The sequence below is a fragment of the Cervus elaphus genome, chromosome 23 (genome assembly GCF_910594005.1).
Source record: "Cervus elaphus chromosome 23, mCerEla1.1, whole genome shotgun sequence".
Taxonomy (NCBI): Eukaryota; Metazoa; Chordata; class Mammalia; order Artiodactyla; family Cervidae; genus Cervus; species Cervus elaphus.
This window is the reverse complement of record NC_057837.1, coordinates 25,570,292-25,589,098: the sequence shown is the minus strand read 5'-3', so window position 1 is coordinate 25,589,098 and position 18,807 is coordinate 25,570,292. Positions and strand designations below refer to the sequence as shown.

The 18,807-nt window shown below is 40.9% G+C and overlaps 1 protein-coding gene and 1 long non-coding RNA gene across 9 annotated transcripts in view; one reads left to right on the top strand and one right to left on the bottom strand.

Moving 5' to 3' along the window:
• Nucleotides 1-14,451, bottom strand: part of LOC122681344 — a 110,094-nt gene extending 95,643 nt beyond the window's left edge. For both annotated transcript variants that reach the window (XR_006336944.1, XR_006336943.1), the window contains exon 1: nt 14,381-14,451. This is a non-coding gene — a long non-coding RNA (uncharacterized LOC122681344). The remainder of the gene's footprint in view (nt 1-14,380) is intronic.
• Nucleotides 1-18,807, top strand: part of PRTFDC1 (phosphoribosyl transferase domain containing 1) — a 136,278-nt gene that overhangs the window by 43,771 nt on the left and 73,700 nt on the right. The window lies entirely within an intron of this gene.

Here is an 18,807-nt window from a genome sequence, read left to right as displayed (position 1 = left end):
AGCTACTGAACACTCTGGCCGTCTGTCTCCTTACCTGTAAAATGAAACCCGTTGTTCCCGATTTAGTTTTTTTAAACCTAAAAAGTCACATGTAATACCATTTTTGTAAATTGTGTTGAATTTTAATTGCCTCAGGTTCAGTTTTTATTTAATGGAATCCAGTAGTGATTCTTATGGTCAAGTATCCTTTGCAGAATGGGCTTGAATTATTTTGTAGACTTGCATTTTTGAATATTTGATTTGTTGAAACCAGATAGATCTATAAACAGATATTTCTGAGGGGAGAAAAAGGCTTGCTCTCACACTGACAACCAGAAATTCTAGGATTTTAGTTGATTCTCACTGAATTAACATTGATTATGGGATTGCCTGTGACCGTACACAACAGTTTCACATACGTCATCTTCATCTTCCACAGCTATGATATAAATAAGGAGATAAAAAGAAAAATCTGTGAATTGTTAGATGACTTGCTCATGGTCACCCAGCTTGCAATTGGTAAAACCAGAATTAAATCTTAGGCTTTCTAGCTTTATGACCTTTCCTCAACCAAAGCTACATTCTTCCCCTAGTCCTTAAAATACTTGTAAGTTATCAAGCTAACAATGGCCCTTAATTTGCTGATCCTCCATCTTCTGCCATTGTTCGGCTCATTGGACAATGTTTGTTTCATTTTTTTTTCCATTTTGTTGGACTAAATCTGCATGAGAACACAGCATTGTTTGATAGAGTCTGGCCAAGGCACTGAGAAGAGTCCTTGTACTGCTCAATTAGCCCCCTACCTAATTTCACTGTGGTGCTAAGGGTTTTGTGGACTTTCTGTAGGAGGTGAGATGAAACAATGTGTCATTTTTTAATGTCAAGGGTACATATGGAACAAGAATCTTTGAAATCTAAATTTAGTGCCAAGAATAGCATATTAGTCTTGATGGCACACTCCCAATGCAGGGCTGTGGGTTTGATCCCTGGTCAGGGAACTAAGATCCCACATGCTGAGTGGGTGCAACCAAAAAGTAAATAAAGATTTTGGGGCTTCCCTGGTGGCTCAGATGGTAAAGAATTCGCCTGCAGTGCAGGAGACCCGGGTCTGATCCCTGGGTCAGGAAAATCCCCTGGAGAAGGGAATGGCGACCCACTCCAGTATTCTTGCCTGGAGAATTCCATGGATTTCTGGTAGACTACAGTCTTTGGGGTCACAAAGAGTCGGACATGACTGAGTGACTAACACAGTTAAGCATTGGAGGAAAGGGACATTCTACCCCTACACAAAGCTGTCAAAATTAACAAGAAATATACACAGTGTTTTAAAATTCGTCCATTCGACTAACATTCACTGAAATCTGTGCATCAGTGACTCTGCTAGATCCCGTCCGTTTGCGAAAACATAAGCCCCGCACAATCCCTGTCCTTGAAGAGACCACAGCCCAAAGGGGAAACAGTGTGATCACAGATAATGGATATTTTTATAATAAAAAGAGTGTGCATCCCAGCTACTTATTTAAAAGTCCTGCAATATCTCTCTAATCTTTCAGGTAGATGTTCTTTTATTTAATATTTATTTATTTAGTTGGTTGCGCTGGGTCTTAGTTGCTGCACATGGGATCTAGTTTCCTGACCAGGGATCAAACCCGGGCCCCCTGAACCGGGAGCTCAGAGTCCTAGCCACTGGACCACCGTGGAAGTTCCTGAGGTAGATGTTCTCACCCCACTTAACATATTAGGTGACCAAGGCTCAGGAAGTTTAGGTGGCTTGTTTGAGATTGATCTTCCCAGGGTGGGAGTTGATGTTTCCAACATCCACCCTCTTTCCTGCGTTCTCAGTCCAGCCAGAGGTCTGTTTTCCTTGAGGTAGGTGGAGTCAAAGGGACTGTTTGGGAGAGAGGTTAACTCCTGATGTTCATCTCTTGCCTCCACACCCCACCTCGGTTACTAGGGCCTGAGTGGAAATCAGTCTCAGATCCAGTGAAGGAGTACAGTTGCACATGGAAAGTTCTAGCACTCAGCCCTTCCCAGCTCCTTCCAGCCCTGGCTATGCTGGCAGTCCTTAGAGAAAAAAACCAGATACTTTGTCACCTAGAATATTTCTTCCTGCCCCAGACTGTGAAAAATAACAAAATATGTAAAGAAACACTGTTTAGGCATTAAAAATGTTGCCTTGAAATACAGCTTGGAATCTTCCAGCCCTTTATTCATTGAAGGACGGAAGGCATGTTCAATTAGATTCAATTCATCAAAAATGCCTTGAGGATCTGTTATGTGGCAGCTTGGGTGGGAGGGGGGCTTGGGGGAGAATGGATACATGTATAGGTATGGCTGAGTTGAGTCCCTTGGCTGTTCACCTGAATTTGTCACAACATTGTTAATCAGCTATACCCCAGTACAAAATAAAAAGTTCAGAGGTAAAAAAATAAAACACTTTTATTTTCTAAAAAATGCATTGAGGGTCTTCTGTTACCACAGGAGTGGGCATGTAAACATGTGATGTAGCCCTGGGCCTTGGAAGACTTTGTTAAGGATGAAGCCATGGTCAGTGAAACTTTAGTCTAAAAGGCTCTATTCAACATTCATGTTAAATGTCTTGGACCATATCCTAGAAAGCAGTGTTGCCCTCAAGTAAAATTTTCCCACATTTAATGCTCAAAACAGTTGGTTGGTAGAAAACTCTGTAAAGAAATTTTACTGAAAATCAAACTCTGAGGGCAAAGGTTATGACATTTTGTTGCCTGGCTCCAGAATGAAATAGTCTTTTATTCTGTATTCTCTATTTACACTGGGTTAGAATACTTCACTTTGAAATGTATTTGGATGTAGTTTTAAAATGAGAAAGGACAGAAATGAAAAGAAAGAAAACAATTATTCAAAATTTTTTTTGTTAAGACATTACATTTGAAAGAATAGAATTTCTTCAGTAGTGTGGATGAAACTGTTACAGATTTTCAGACTCAAGTGAATTTTAATTAGCTCCAAAAACTATCATGTTGCTTTTTTCATAGAAATGATTTTTTTTTCCTAAAGAATTTGCCTAGAAGTGATTCAAATCAGATACTTTTATCCTGTGGGAATTTTAACTCATAAGCTCACCATCTCTCATCTCCATCTTCTGGGTCATTTTCCATTTTTATTCATATCTACGCTGCCCCATTTTTCCATAATGTGTTCATGTGACTTTTATATTCAAGAAAGTTAAGACGTGAACTGCTTTCTGTTATGAAAGGATAGAACTATGACATAACTGTATGCGTGTATTCCAAAGAAACCCATTAAAGGAAAGATCAGCTAGCAGCAAAATCAGGAAGTGCCAGAATTGCCTGACATCTTGTCCATTTCTCTATTCCTCAGACCCTGTGCCTTTCAGAATCAGGGCCTGTGATGCTTAAGTGAGAGCAAGCAACCAGTAGCCCTCAAGACATCTCTGAGGAACAGCTGAGGCAAACCTCTTATGTATGTTGCTCCTGTAAAATGAGATCTTGTAGCAATCTCGCTTTTATTTCTTTGATAAATAAAAATGTTCCAGTTCACTGGCCTCTTAGCAGAAATGCCAAGGATACCAAGGAATCAAAGACAGGCTTTCGTGTTCCTTCTGTGTGGTCTGTGTTCTGGCCATGTATCATCAAGGGAGATACTATTCTGTTTGTTCCACATGGTCAGGTAAACTCATTCATTCATTCTTACGAGTCATTAGTTCCAGGTATCAGTGAGGCCCATCTGCATCTAGGAATTAGTAAGTGTGTGTGCACACATGTACACATAAGCTAGTATTATTTTAGCATTCAAATTATGCCACATTGTTTTTATTCGTAGTATTTCTTCATGTCCAGCATCTAAGGATCCTCATATGATGGGTGACCCAGGCCTCTCTTGACTTCAGAGGGGACCTGGCAGTCACAGTGTCATGAGAACTGCAGTGAGGCATACAGCACACAGAGGCATGCAATAAGAGATGCGGGTTCCATCCCTGAGTTAGGAGGATCCCTCGAGAAGGAAATGGCAACCCACTCCAGTATTCTTGTCTGGAAATCCATGGACAGAGGAGCCTGGTGGGCTATAGTCCATGGGGTGGCAAAGAGTCGGGCATGCACTTGGCATGCACGCGTGTTGTACACAAAGCCTGGGAGCAGAGAGACCGTGGAGAGGCAGCCTCAGCCGAGTCATGAATGCAGAAGAGGGCTCTCTCCGAAGATAAGAGGAGATGGGAGTCAGGCGGCACCTCCCACTGCACAGGAACAAGAAGAAACTTGATCTGGGATGGATGGAGGCCCATGTGCTTGGGGTGTGATAGGAAGCAGGTCTGCAAAGATGGCCCTGGTGACCTCTGAGGAGTTGCCCCTGACCCTCTGGGTCTAGAGGATGAGTGTTATATAGTTGTATAGTGAAATGAGTCAAGTAGAGAAAGACAAATACTGTGTGATGTCACCTAATGTGGAATCTAAAAAGCCAATGAATGACTATTACAAAAAGAAACAGACTCACAGATACAGAGAACAAACCAGTGGTTACCAGTGGGAACCTGGTAGGGAAAGGCAAGATAGGGATAGGGGATTGAGAGGTTATACTGCACAACATAAAGAATATAGCCAAGATTTTTAATAACCATGAATGGAGTATAACCTTTAAAATTTTTGAATCACTATGTTTTACATCTGAAATGTACATAACATTGTAGATCAACTATGAAAATTTTAGTCACTCAGTCGTGCCCAACTCTTTTGAGATCCTGTGGATTGTAGCCCACCAGGCTCCTCTCTCCATGGAATTCTCCAGGTAAGAATACTGGAGTGGGTTGCCATTCCCTTCTCCAGGGGATCTTCCCAACCCAGGGATTGAACCCAGGTCTCCTGCATTGCAGGCAGATTCTTTACTATCTGAACCACCAGGGAAGCCTGCTAGATCAACTATACCACAAGTGTAAATACATACAGAAACGTGCTCAAATTGTGAGTGTACAACTCAATGAATCTTTCGCCAAGTAAACATGAATACACTTGTGTGATCATTACCAGTTAACTACAAATAGAACATTACCAATGGCTTCTTTACTAGTTTTCAACTTTTTAATTGGAGTAGAGTTGATTTACAGTCCTTCAGGTATATAGCAGTGATTCAGTTATAAATATCTATTCTTTTAAAGACTTTTCCATTACAGAGTATTACAAGAGGCTGGATATCTGTGCTATCCAGTAGGTCCTTGTTTTAGTTTTCAACTTTTAAGCGATGCTCAGTAAATAACAATTTACTTAGTTTGTGAAGATGATTCAGTTGTCTTTTCTCACAGAAGTCTCTGTCCTGTGTTATTCCATTCATAGTGGGGAATTTGTGCCCAATAATCTACTCAGTCTTTTATGGTCTTAACGAAATCAGTAGATATTTGTTGAAAGAATAAATGAATGACTATCCAAACCAACCATTATGGCAGAACACCAAAAAAAAAAAAAAAAAAGGAGGAGAAAGAAAGTTAGCTAGACTCTTTTAATGTATATATTTATTTATTTGTCTGTCCTGCATCTTAGTTGTAGCATGTGGGATCTAATTCCCTGACCAGGTATCAAACCTGGGCCCTCTGCATTGGGAGCATGGAGTCTTAGCTTTTTAGAACACCAGGGAAAAGTGAAAGTGAAAGTCGCTCAATTGTGTCCAACTCTTTGCAACCCCATGGACTATATAGTCCATGGAATTCTCCAGGTCAGAATACTGGAGTGGGTAGCCTTTCCCTTCTCCAGGGGATCTTCCCAACCCAGGGATCTTTCCAACCCAGGGATCAAACCCAGGTCTCCTGCATTGCAGGTGGATTCTTTACCAGCTGAGTCACCAGGGAACCTGTAATTTTGATAGATGACATTTGCTTGCTTTTGCTCCTAGCTCTGTTCCTAAGACCTTGTCACTGTGTGGTGGGAGGAAAAAGCTCTCTAAGCTTCAGTGTCACTCTCTTTAGTCTCAAATGTGAAGAAAACTGTAAAAAGTAACTTCCTTTTTAACAGCTGAGTAATATTCCATGGTGTAAATGTACCACAGCTTCCTTATCCATTCGTCTGCTGATGGGCATCTAGGTTGCTTCCATGTCCTGGCTATTATAAACAGTGCTGTGATGAACATTGGGGTGCATGTGTCTCTTTGTAATTAGCCTCCAACTAATTAAAAAAAAAAAAAAAGTAACTTCCTTCCGGACTTCCAGAAAGAGCCAGAGAGGCCGTTTGCACTGGATTGCATTTACGAAGACTAGATTCTCACCCTGGTTCTGGTGTGACCCACTGAGTCGCACAGTCTCAGGCAAAAGTTGGCTGGGTCTCTCATCTGTGAAAGGACAGAAGTAGACAATTGCTAGAAATTATTCCTACTCTAAGATTCTAAGAGCTTCCCTGGTGGCTCAGAGGTAGAAAAAAAATCTTTCTGTGGTGCAGGAGACACAGGTTTGATCCCTGGGTCGGGAAGATCCCCCAGAAGAGGAAATGGCAACCTACTCCAGTGTTGTTGCCAGGAAAACTCCACAGACAGAGTAGCCTGGCAGGCTACAATCCAAAGAGTCACAAAGAGTCGGACACAACTGAGCACGCGTGCACTACTACTAAAATTCTGACGACACCCACTTTTTTCACATTGACTAGCTGTATGTAGTTCAGGGTGCAGCCTCTGGCCACAGAGGAGGTAAAAACGAACTGGGCCTCACCAGTAGTGAGCCATTGACATGGTTCTGTGAGTTGGTCAGTCATATTAACCAGGCAGAGAGAGATCTGTGCCTAACTAGGATGTGAACTACCGCTCTGCAAAAGAGCAATTTAAAGATTAAGGGGGGAAAAAAAATCCCAGGCAATCTTATCCCTCTCCCATCTAGCCAGATGGGCAGCTTTGATAAGTAAATCCATCGATCGCTCTAAACCATCAGCCTTCTTTCATCCGGATTTGCTGCAGCAGAATTTTCACTGCCAAAAGCGACTCCGAGTGTGCAGGCTCACCCCGTCCGAACAGTGCAAGAATTGGGGTGATACTCAATTGGGGGAGATTCTGAGGCTTTGGGCCTTGTGGATAGATAGCCTGTGACAAGTCATCTGGGCTTTGGACTGTCCCATTTGGGGGAGTTGGGTATTCATAGATGTTCAGGAAGAGAAATTCACTGGAGTGCAGTGGTTTAACACAACAGGAAGACGTTCACAACAGGAAGTCGTTCTCGGTGTGACTAGTTCCACGACATGGGAACGATTAGAAATGTTCTGTGGCAGCCTTTTTAAAAACACACTTTTGTGTGTATTAGTGAGGTTAGGCAGTGGGGAGTCATCCCTCTTTAAAAGCAACTTTCCTTTGGTAACATCTGTTTTTGTCTCACTGTGACAGCATGCACACGCTCTGACCCTGGCTGGTTTCTTGACGCTTCTAATTCTGACATTCTGCCAGAAGAGAAACACCCAGTTGGTTTCTTTCTCACACAGTTGCAGGTTCCTTTTTTCTTACTGACTTGATGTTACCCTGCTTGGCCATTCAAGAAACAAGAGCCTGACAATTGAGAGATCTTAATTGTGGCCTGAGAGCCACTGCACGTGCATAAAGAAATGGCGATACAATTTCCTATTAAATTGTGTGATGATCTTTGAGCCATATGATTTTGAAGAGTTTAAGAGGATGAAACTCATTTCTGATGCTAAATTATGATTTCCAGGTTGTAAGTCCTTTGTACTATGATAGTTTGAAGTTCAGTTTTCAGATTAGAAATTTCAAACACCCATTCTTCACAGGTGGCCATGAAGTAATTTCCTTTCTTAAGGATGTGCACAGGAAGCAAGGTTCTTCCTTTTTAATGCAAACTTTATGCATAGATTTTATTTATATAAAGTGTGCATCCCGAGTCTTTGTAAATAGCATTCAGCCCAGTTATTTTTTTTTTTTAATTCTGAAAGCAAATGTACAAAATTTAGCAACTAAAATCCAGACTCATTGGGCTTGCAAGTGATGTTATATAGATTTGTTGATTTGGTTTGTAGGAGAAATGACTGATTAAAAAAAAAAATCAGTGAATGGATTTGAGGAAACTACCTAAAAAGAGCTATATATCCCAAAGAGCATTTTCTTTTGGTCACCCAATTAGCACCTTCTTCTTTGTTTATCCTCACTCAAGGTTCTAGAAGAGTCTGTGTTAATTAGCCAGAATAAGAGGACAGCTTCTTAGGAGGTGCAGAAGTTGGTGAGGAAAATACAGTTGCAAAAATACTTAGTTCCCTAAAATCATATAAAAAGTCAGCTGCAGGGATGCAGTTTCAGAGTTTCTGTTTTTTCCTGGTTTACATTCCTGTTTGAGCCGACTCATGAAATGGTGTGTAACCTACTGATCCAGGGCTTCAGGGGAGTCTGGCCCAACACCGCCACCGTCTCTCTCATGTCTTCTCAATCCTTGTTCATCTTTTCATAAGAATTTGTATTTGGAGAGAAACTCTGAAGAGTCAAATGTTTTACGTTCTCTCAGTTTAGCAATATAAGAAATGATCAAATAAATTATGTGCTTTTCAAAAGGGAAGATTAGGTTGTATCAAGAAACTAGGTGAGGTCTGAAATTCTGTCTGGTGATAGGCAGTAGGCAGTAATTAAAGTTTTTTTTTTTAAATTGATTTTCAAACCTTCACCAGCTAGCAATCTCAGTAGATTTTTTTTTCTCTTCATAAATAAAATCTGTGAACTCATTTCCAATTCATCTTCAATCTGCTTTCTAAATCTCCCAATTTTAGTGGGTAAGAATCCACAGATATCCACATCTGAACAATAAAGAAAATCCATAACAGGCAACGATATTATTTAATTTGAAATACTTGCTGCAACATTGTTGGCTGTTCTCTAACAGAATTAGAGCATTTCACTGTTGTGGTAGCATGTTTAAAATGACCATCATTTGTCATGTCATTTGTCTATTGTCTTGAAATCTTGGATTTTTAAAGACTCATGCTGAATTTTTCTCTCTCTTTCTAAGCTATATGTTTCAGCATGAAATCTCTAATGATAGCATGATAGAGTGCACTTTCTGGTTAGTTAGAAATCAGTATGTTTTAGAAATGCTAGATTTCAATGGAATAGATAAGTTGCTGTTTCCCATAACCAGTTCTTACCCACTGTGTTCTGTGGAAGAGTCGGTCTTTCATTAGTGGCGGCAGCTCTTCTCTGGTCCCATTCAGACAATGAGACTGGGAATAGTCATGCCCAGCGTAACCCCTGTCCAGTGCCCTTTATCCCAGACCACTTCCCAGCCACCAGGGAAATTCCTCTATGTGAAAGAGAGTAAGACATGTTTCCTCTTTAATCTCATACACACACACACACACACACACACACAAAATTCGGTCCAGCTATTGGAAAGGAAGCACTAACAAATAATATTAGCAACTGAAGTTGCCCAGGTGTCCCTGACCATGAGGCTGCATCCTCCATGCCTCTCACAGGGAATCCAAATCACCCTGTCAATCAGAGTAGTTGATCTCAAGTGGTTATTTGACACAAGGCAGGCTAATCCTTCCAGGTCACAAATACAATGATTAGAGTAGACGTGCGATCCAAACCAGACCAACCAAGTCTTCCTTGGAATTTATCACAGGGAGAAACTATTTTCTCTTGGGCAATGAGGTTATTGGGATGAGCCCAGAGATGGAGTGGAAGCAGGCACATGAAAAGTAGAGGGTCCTGAGACCATCTCAGTCTCCGGTTCAGGATGCCCTGTATCCATCCTGCCTTCCTAAGCTTAGTCATTCGGCTCTTCCTTGACAATCACTTTTCTGTTTAAATTAGTTCAAATGAGCTTCCTATCACTTGCACTTCAGAAAATCCTGAGTTGCACGTGTACCAGAAAGAATAATTTCAAACTCATAGAAAAAGAAGTCAGGTCTGTGGTTACCAGAGGCAGAAGTTGGGAGGCTGGGGAAAGGGGGTAACTGGATGAAGGTGGTGAATAGGTACAAACTTCCAATTGCAAATAAAAAGGTACTAGTAATGGACAACATGATAAATATAATTGACACCACTGTCTGTTATATATGAAACTTGTTAAGAGACTAAATCCTGGGAGTTCTCATCAGATGAAAAAAGGTTTTTTGTTTCTTGAATCTTATATCTATTTGAGATGATGAGTGTTCATTAAACTTATTTTGGTAATCACTTTATGACGTATGTGAGTCAAATCATGCTGTACACCCTAAACTTATACAGTGCTATGTGTCAATTTCAATAAAACTGGAAGAAAAAAATAGTAAAATATTTTTTGGAAGAGCAATTTATGATCCCAGTTTTAACCACTAGTAAGCAATGCATCATGTGCATATATTTACAGACTTTTCAGGTAGCCCACTATGATTAGATACTTAGATCACTTAAAGTGTTCCTGCATTGTAAATAAGACTGTGATACACATCCTTATTCATAATGTACTGTGCCCATCTCTGATTGTTTCAGTAGGCTTGCTACTAACACCACGTGTGCTTTGAAAGCTTATTTTTTTAATTGGAATGTAATTGCTTTACAGTGTTATGTTGGTTTCTGCTGTGCGACATCGTGAATCATCCATAAGTATACATACATCCCCACCCTCTTGAGCCCTCTTCCCACCCACCCCGCTAGGTCACGGCCGAGCCGAGAGCTGAGCTTGTGCTCTATAGCAGCTTCCCCCTGGCTATCTTGGTTTACACACAGTAGTGTATGTGTGTATGTCGGTGTTACTCTCTCCGTTGGTCTCCCCATCACTTCCCCCCCTCTGTGTCCCCAACTCCATTCTCTATGTCTGTGCCTCTATTCCTGCCCTGAAAATAGGTTCGCCAGTACATTTTCTGTTACTTGTTTTTCTCTTTCTGACTTCGCTCTGTATGACAGGCTCTAGATTCATCCACATCACTTCAGTTGACTTAATTTTGTTCCTCTTTATGGCTGAGTAATATTCCGTTCACACTGGCCAGAATGGGCCATCATCAAAAAAAAATCTACAAACAATAAATGCTGAAGAGGGTGTGGAGAAAAGGAAACGATCTTACACTGTTGGTGGGAATGTAAGTTGGTGCAACCACTATGACGAACAGGATGGAGGTTCCTTAAAAAACTTAAATATAGAATTAACATATGACCCAGCAGTTCCACTATGGAGAATATACCCTGTGAAAACTCAACTCAAAAAGACACATGTGTGGCAATGTTCACTGCAGCACTGCTAAACGATAGCCAGGACATGGAAGCAACCTAGACGTCCAGGGACAAATGAATGAATAAAAATAATGTGGTACTTTGAAAGCTTTTGATACATTATCACCAGATTTCCCTGCCAAACAATTGCATTTAATATGTACTGTATCCCCAATAGCAGTTCATGGAAGTGTTGGGTTTTTTTTCCCCCAACACTGTTACCACCTCAGGATATCATCATTCTATCTCTTTAATATGTTTCTCAATTATACAGGCAAAAAGTGCCAACTCATTGTTTTCTTCAGTTTGTACTTCTTGGGAAAAACAGGTCATTCTTACAAAGAAGCCCTGGATTTCCTTCACATTTTAGAGCATCATCACCATTATCACTCCACTGGGCCTCTGTGGCCACCTCACTCACTCTATCAAAATGCTGACACAGTTTCCTGCCATTGGAGGGTTCTGTCAGAACATCACATTGCCTAATTTTGATCCAAAATACCAACAACATTCTTCATTCTTATAAACAAGGAAGAGAAAGCATCAAATACACATCCTGAGAGATGATAGCTGGTGGTGGGAGCATTTCTGCTTTCATTTGTCTGGATTTGTTTAGATGTAGTGACTGAAGGACAGGTAGGAAAGCCCTTTCGTGGACAGGGAAACCGACCTTTCCCAAACCACGGGCAGGGAAAGCTGAGCACCGAAGAATTGATGCTTTTGATCTGTGGTGTTGGAGAAGACTCTTGAGAGTCCCTTGGACTGCAAAGAGATCCAACCAGTCCATCCTAAAGGAAATCAGTCCTGAATATTCATTGGAAGGACTGATGCTGAAGCTGAAGCTCCAATTCTTTGGCCACCTGATGCAAAGAACTGACTTGTTGCAAAAGACCCTGATGCTGGGAAAGATTGAAGGCGGGAGGAACAGGGGACAACAGAGGATGAGATGGTTGGATGGCATCATTGACTCAATGGACATGAGTTTGAGCAAGTTCAGGAGTTGGTGATGGACAGGAAGCCTGGTGTGCTTCTGTTCATGGGGTCGCAAAGAGTTGTACTTGACTGAGCAACTAAACTAAACTGACTGAAACCAACCTTAAGGAGACTTTCTTTGAGCCAGCTCTTGATTTTTTAATGCACCCACAATAGTTTCTCCTTCTGGCATGGAGTTGGAATGACCTTGAATTTAACAGAGGCACAGTGCCTCTCATTGCAGACTGAATGACTCACGCTCTGTCCTTCCTCTGTCTTAGTTCCGAACAGGGTACGTTTGCTCTCATCTTTTTCTCCCCTTCCATTAGAAACAGACTAAATCTAGCATTACACTCTCAGAAGTTGAACTTAGTGAACTCTGGGATTCTCATGAAGAGGCTTGAGTGGAGAAAGGCCAGATCTCATAATTAAAGGCTTCGGGAAGCATCCTTTTGGGCACATGCCAGTGGCTTCTGGACCCTGTTGTCCAGCCAAAGCCCCTTCTCTGCGTGTTGCGGTGTGAGTGTGATGTGGCCAAAGAGAGTGGATGCTTGAGGTTTTTTCCTCTGGGACAGTGCAGAATATGAAAGAAGGGGGAGACACTATAGTCATATCATTTTTAGGTTAAGTTGATGTTGACTTTTAAATTCCATTGGTCTGAGAGTTACTATATGAAAAAAATTTTAATGAAGTTTGTACTATGCTGTGCTTAGTCATTCAGTTGTGTCTGACTCTTTGCAACCACATGGACTGTAGCCCGCCAGGTTCCTCTGTCCATGGGTATTCTCCAGGCAAGAATACTGGAGTGGATTGTCATGCCCTCCTCCAGGGGATCTTCCCAACTGGGGATCGAACCCAGGTCTCCTGCATTGCGGGCAGATTCTTTACCATCTGAGCCACCAGGGAAGTTTGTACTAATGTATCATTATTATTGATGTAATGGGTTAAAAAGATTGCATTAAATCATATTGATTTCCATTTTAATCAGTCTATTATATGCAATATATATAGTGGATTGACCAAAAAGTTTGTTTGGAATTTTCCATAAGATGCTATAGAAGAAACTGAATGGACTTTTTTGCCAACTTAATATGTTAAATACAGTTTCCATATTTAAATATAGATGTTTATGTATATATTTGGGCTTCCCTGGTAGCTCAGCCAGTAAAGAATACACCTTTAATGCAGGAGATCCCAGTTCGATTCCTAGGTCTGGAAGATCCACTGGAGAAAGGATAAGCTACCCCCTCCAGTAATCTTGGGCTTCCCTGGGACTCAGTAAAGAATTGCCTGCAGTGTGGGAGACCTGGGTTCGATCCCTGGGTTGGGAAGATCCCCTGGAGAAGGAAACGGCTGCCCACTCCAGTATTCTTGCCTGGAGCATCCCCATGGACAGAGGAGCCTGGCAGTCTGCAGTCCATAGCATTGCAAAGAGGCAGAAACAACTGAGTGACTAAGCACAGAGGTGTATATTTGGCCAGCTTCAACTTCACACCCCTCCTAGGTTTTAAGGCTTTCTTTCACTTGTATTCCAGAATGACATCTTTTCCCTAAGCTCCCATCAGGTCCCCTCATATATAGAAAACTACTTTGTGTATTTAAATAAGAAAAATTTAGAGATTTGCAGAAGAAAGTAGAAAAGCTGCATGGATATAGAAACAGAATGTAGAATATACATTTCTAATTCAACCTTGGTGTAAGTCACATCTTCTCTGGACCTCAGTTTTCACATTATGAAAGGAGAGTTTTATCATTAGAAGAGGTAACACAACTAAATGCCGCTCTTTCCCCTCCTCTTCCTCCTCCTAAATTTTAGTGCAATTCCCCTTTAGCTCTTCACTTGCTAATAAGGCCAGTCCATAGGGTTAATAACCATCATTGCTTCTTACTCGGTAGTCAGAATAGGATTGAGGTTCAGAGGTTGGATTGACTTGCTCCGTGAGGCACATAAACCAGGAGCGGTTGAACTTGGACTTGAAGCTATGTTATCAAGTTCCAGAGCCATGAGCTTAACCACTGAACTATGCCATCTCCAGCAGCCTGGTGGTTCTCCAACTTTTTTTCAGCACTGAAACTTTTTAAGTGATATCTTCCATAAAACCTCAAAATTGGGGCTGCTCTGGGTCAGTGGGAACCGGGGTCTCAGCCGCTCGGCCTCATGTACAAACTCAGGTGGGCCCCACGGTGCTGCCACAGAACCCTGAGTGGCAGGAAGTGGGAAAGAAACCACTACACTCTCATGACTACACGCGACCGTGATGGACGGAGCAACACCCACCTTGCCTCCTCTCCAGAGTCTCTGGGTGAAGACCAAGCAGTCAGGGTCCACAGAGGCAGAGGCCAGAGCGTGACTCACAGCTTGAGCAGCAGTGCCAACAGCCAGAGGGCCTGCAGAGCTGCCCTATTTTCATACTTCCTTTGAGAGCCACAGAAACATTATCAAGAGACATGCAGCATCTGAGCTTCCTCTGCCCTCTTCCCCCCTCACATTTCCAATAGATATGACAGGGGAGGAGCCCTCAGGCCTTCATTTTGGAGCACTGCTGCCAGTAGCATTGCCAAGTTGATTAATGGTCATTTGTACCTTTTTTTTCTTTTTTTGCCACATCTCGTGGCTTGCAGGATCCCTGGCCAGGAGTCGAACCCTGTCCCCAGCAGTGAAAGCACCAGGCCCTAACCACTGGACAACCAGGGAATTCCCAAATTTGTATCATTTTCATGATGTTCACCATAATGGTCAAGTGTAAAAACTCTGCCATGGGTGGACCTGGGTTCCCACTCTGGCCCTGCCAGTGAGTGGGCTTGGATCAGCTTTTTAAATAAGATGCCATTTTCTCATCTGGAAAATGAGATAAAGGGATTTTCTTGGGGGTCCAGTGGTTAAGACTTCACCCTTCTGATGCAGGGAGTGAGGGTGCAACCCCTGGTTGGGGAACTAAGATGCCACGTGCCCTACAGCCAATAAATATTTTTTTAAAAAAGAAAAAAAATGAGATAAAGCAAGTAAAACCCAGCACAGCATCTACCACAATAAAGGTTAGCTATGAATAATATTGTAAGTTAACAAAAGATATGTTTCTAGTTATAAGAAAAGCCAGTGTTTTAAAAAAACTTCATTAATACATATAGTTATATAATTTTTAAGAGATGGACCCATGAAACTTTTTTTTAGTTTGGGTACTTCCCTTCTGAATTGCATTTGAATATTTTTTAATGATTTCCACAGTAAGTCTAGTTAATATCCATTGCCACATATAGTTACAGAACATTTTTCTTCTTATGAGAACTTTTAAGATCTACTCTCTTAGCATGATGTAAGGTACAGCCTGTTGATTATCGTTAATAATACCAATTCTAATAGTATTATGTATTTCAGAGTTGCATTTGAATTTTAAGTGAGTTTTCTCTCATTGTATAATATAGGAAGCGCTACTTCCATTTCATGGCACTTCAGTCAGAGGTGCCCTTTCAAACACAGATGTTATATGATCAGAGTCTGGGAGATTTTATTTTCTATTGATTAGCTAAATCCCAGGGTTTTAAGAGAATTTGGAAACTCCTCTTCCAGTTCTTCTCAACCAAATAAAAAGCAGTTATATAAGTTGAACATCCTACGTGGCAGGTTTGGGAATCATGAATACATCCTTCATATTTCGCCATGTTGCGGTGGTAGCAGGGTTTCTGCTTTTAGGTCTTTAATGCTTCAGAAATGGCTAAAGCTTTAATAGAATTTGAATTGTCAATTTTCTAGTGAAGGAGACTATGGTTTTCATTGCCACTTACCTCCTGAAATACCTCGGTCCCTTTCTACTCTGGACAAGTGTATTTCTAGTACCCACAATTTGTTATTACATTTCAGCTGCTGAGTTAGATGTGCTGGAAGGGTATGTGAGCACAAAACCACGACTACACTACCTAATTGACCCTGGCGGCACTTATCATCAGATAAGTGGGAGAAGAAGAAAATCTATTTTGACTGTAAGGGTAAAAATCATAGTGTAAGAGCCAATCTGAGCAGATGAGGATCAGGGGTGAGCATGCAGAAGAAACAGATGGTAGTGAGTAAAAAGAAGCAGGAGGCCAGGAGTTTTACATAAGAAGTGTGACCTAATCAGAACCCTGGCAACTTGAATGTGATTTAAAAGCACATCTGAAAAAAGTTTGCTTTACTGGTCTCTATGGTGGAAATGGAGTGAAAGCTCTTGGAGCAAGTTTCTAGAACTTTTGGCCACAGTAGAGTGTAAATTATGTAACATTATTCAAATCTGTTTATTGATATTTTTTAAACTGAGGTTTTAGTTTTGAGTTTTTAAAATTTTCAAATATTGTTGTTGTTCAGCCATCAAGTCGTGTCTGACTCTTTTTGACCCCATGGACTGCAGCACACCAGGCTTACCGTCTCCTGGAGTTTGCCCAAGTTCATGCCCATTGAATTGAATGCCATCCAACCATCCCATCCTCTGTCACCCTCTTCTCCTTTTGCCTTCAATCTTTCCCAGCATCAGAGTCTTTTCCAGTGAGGTGGCTGTTCGCATCAGGTGGCCAGAGTATTGGCGCTTCAGCTTCACCATCAGTCCTTCCAATGAGTATTCTGGGTTAACTTATACTTCAGCCAGATATGAAGTTCTCTTTGAAAATGGCCAGTCCACAAGCATGGTTCGAGGCACATGTGGTCACAGCACACTTAGCAGAGGATCCTAGAGAAGCATCCACTCATCCGCCTATTCACTTGCCAGTGTGAGGCTTTTCTGTTTTCTAATGCACAGCACCCTCCTGCCCACTTGGTACCTGTTGGTGGACAGAGAAGTTTTCAGTCTGGGGCTGTTCCAAGTACAGCTGTTGTGAACATCTGTAACAGATCTTTGTATGGAGATAAGCTTTCTTTTCTCTTGGTAAATACCTAGTGGTGAATAAATACCTGGCCTTTGTAGTAGATGCATATTTAACTTTCGTAGAAACTGCTCAACTGTTACCCAGAGTGGCTGCACCTTTTTATATTCCCATCAGTGTGAGTTCCACTTGCTCTACATCCTCACCAGCATCTGGTATGGTTGTTAATTTCAGCTATTCAAAGGAATGAAACCATCTCATTGTATTTTAATTTGTATTTTTTTAGTGAATGCTGATGTTATGTATTTCTCTTTCCTTTTGCTTTTAACCAGTTTGTTTCTGAACATGCAAAGTTGGTGTCTGAAGGCAGCATAGATCCGAATACCATCATACTAATCTGTAACTGTTCTATAAGTCTGAAATTATTCAAAAATTAAAAGTTTATGTTTTAAAAAAGAGTTATACTAAGAAAAACATACTTTATGTTTACTCATGTAGTCACCATTTCCTGTGCTGTTCATTTCTTCATGAAGATCCATGTCCCTTCTCATATCATTTTCCTCTTGTCTGAAGTTCTTTCTTTAATGTTTTCTATAGTACAGCTCTGCTGGTGATGAATTGTTTCAGCTTTTGTTCGTCTGAAACCATGTCTATGTCACCCTCAGCTTTTGAATGATAGTTTTTCGGGGTATAGAATTCTAGGTTGACAGTCTTTTTTCAGTACTTTAAATGTGTACTTCCATTATTTCCTTCTTGTCGTTCAGTCGCTAAGTTGTGTCTGACTCTTTGTGACCCCATGGACTTCAGCACGCCGGCTTTCCTGTGCTTCACCATCTCCCAGAGCTCGTTCAAACTCATGTCCACTGAGTCAGTTATTTCCTTACTTGATTAGTTTCTAATCAGAAATATATCATCATTATTTTTATGCTTTGGTGTATTTTTCTTTATGTTGCTTGTACTTGGATTTCATTGAGCTCCTGAGGTTTGTGGGTTTATACTTTTCATCAAACATGGAAGTTTTTCAGTCATTACTTCTAATTGTTTTTTCTCCACTCTTTGGTTTCAGGTACTCTAATTACATGTCTATTAGGTAATGTCTTAAAATTGGCTGACAGCTAGTTAATGATCTTTTTACTTTAAGTTCTTTTTTCTCTGTTCCATTTTGGATACTCTCTATGGCTGTCATCAAGTTCACTAATCATTTCTTCTGCCATGTCCCATTTGCCATTAACTCCTATTCATTGTATGACTTCTCTGTTGCTGCATGACATATTCCTACATATTTAACAGATTAAAACAACATATAGGCATACCTCATTTTACTGTGTTTCACTTTGTTTAGTTTCATATACTTTTTTCATATATAGTTTCATACCATTTTTTTACAGGTTGAAGTTTTTATCATGCCATTTTCAAACAAGTCTGTTGTCCCCATTTTCCCAACAGCATTTGCTCCCTGGTGTCTGTGTCACATTTTGGTAATTCTCACAGTATTTAAAACTTTTTTATATTATCATACTTGTTATGATGATCTGTGATCTTTGATGTTACTATTATAATTGTATTGAGGTACCATGAATCATGCCCATGTAGGATGGCAAAATAATCAGTTGTTGAAATGACAAGAAAGGATTTAGACTATTCTGTAAAATTAGCTGGTAAAGGAGCAGCAAGCATTTGAGGGGATTGTCTCCAATTTTGAAAGAAGTTCTCATTCTACTGTGGGTAAAATGCTACCAATCAGCATTGCATGCTCCAGATAAATTGTTCTTGAAGGAAAGAGTCAATCGATGCAGCAAACTTCATTGTTGTCTTATTTTAAGAAGTTGCCACAGCCACCTCAGCCTTCAGGAAATATCACCCCAATCCATCAAC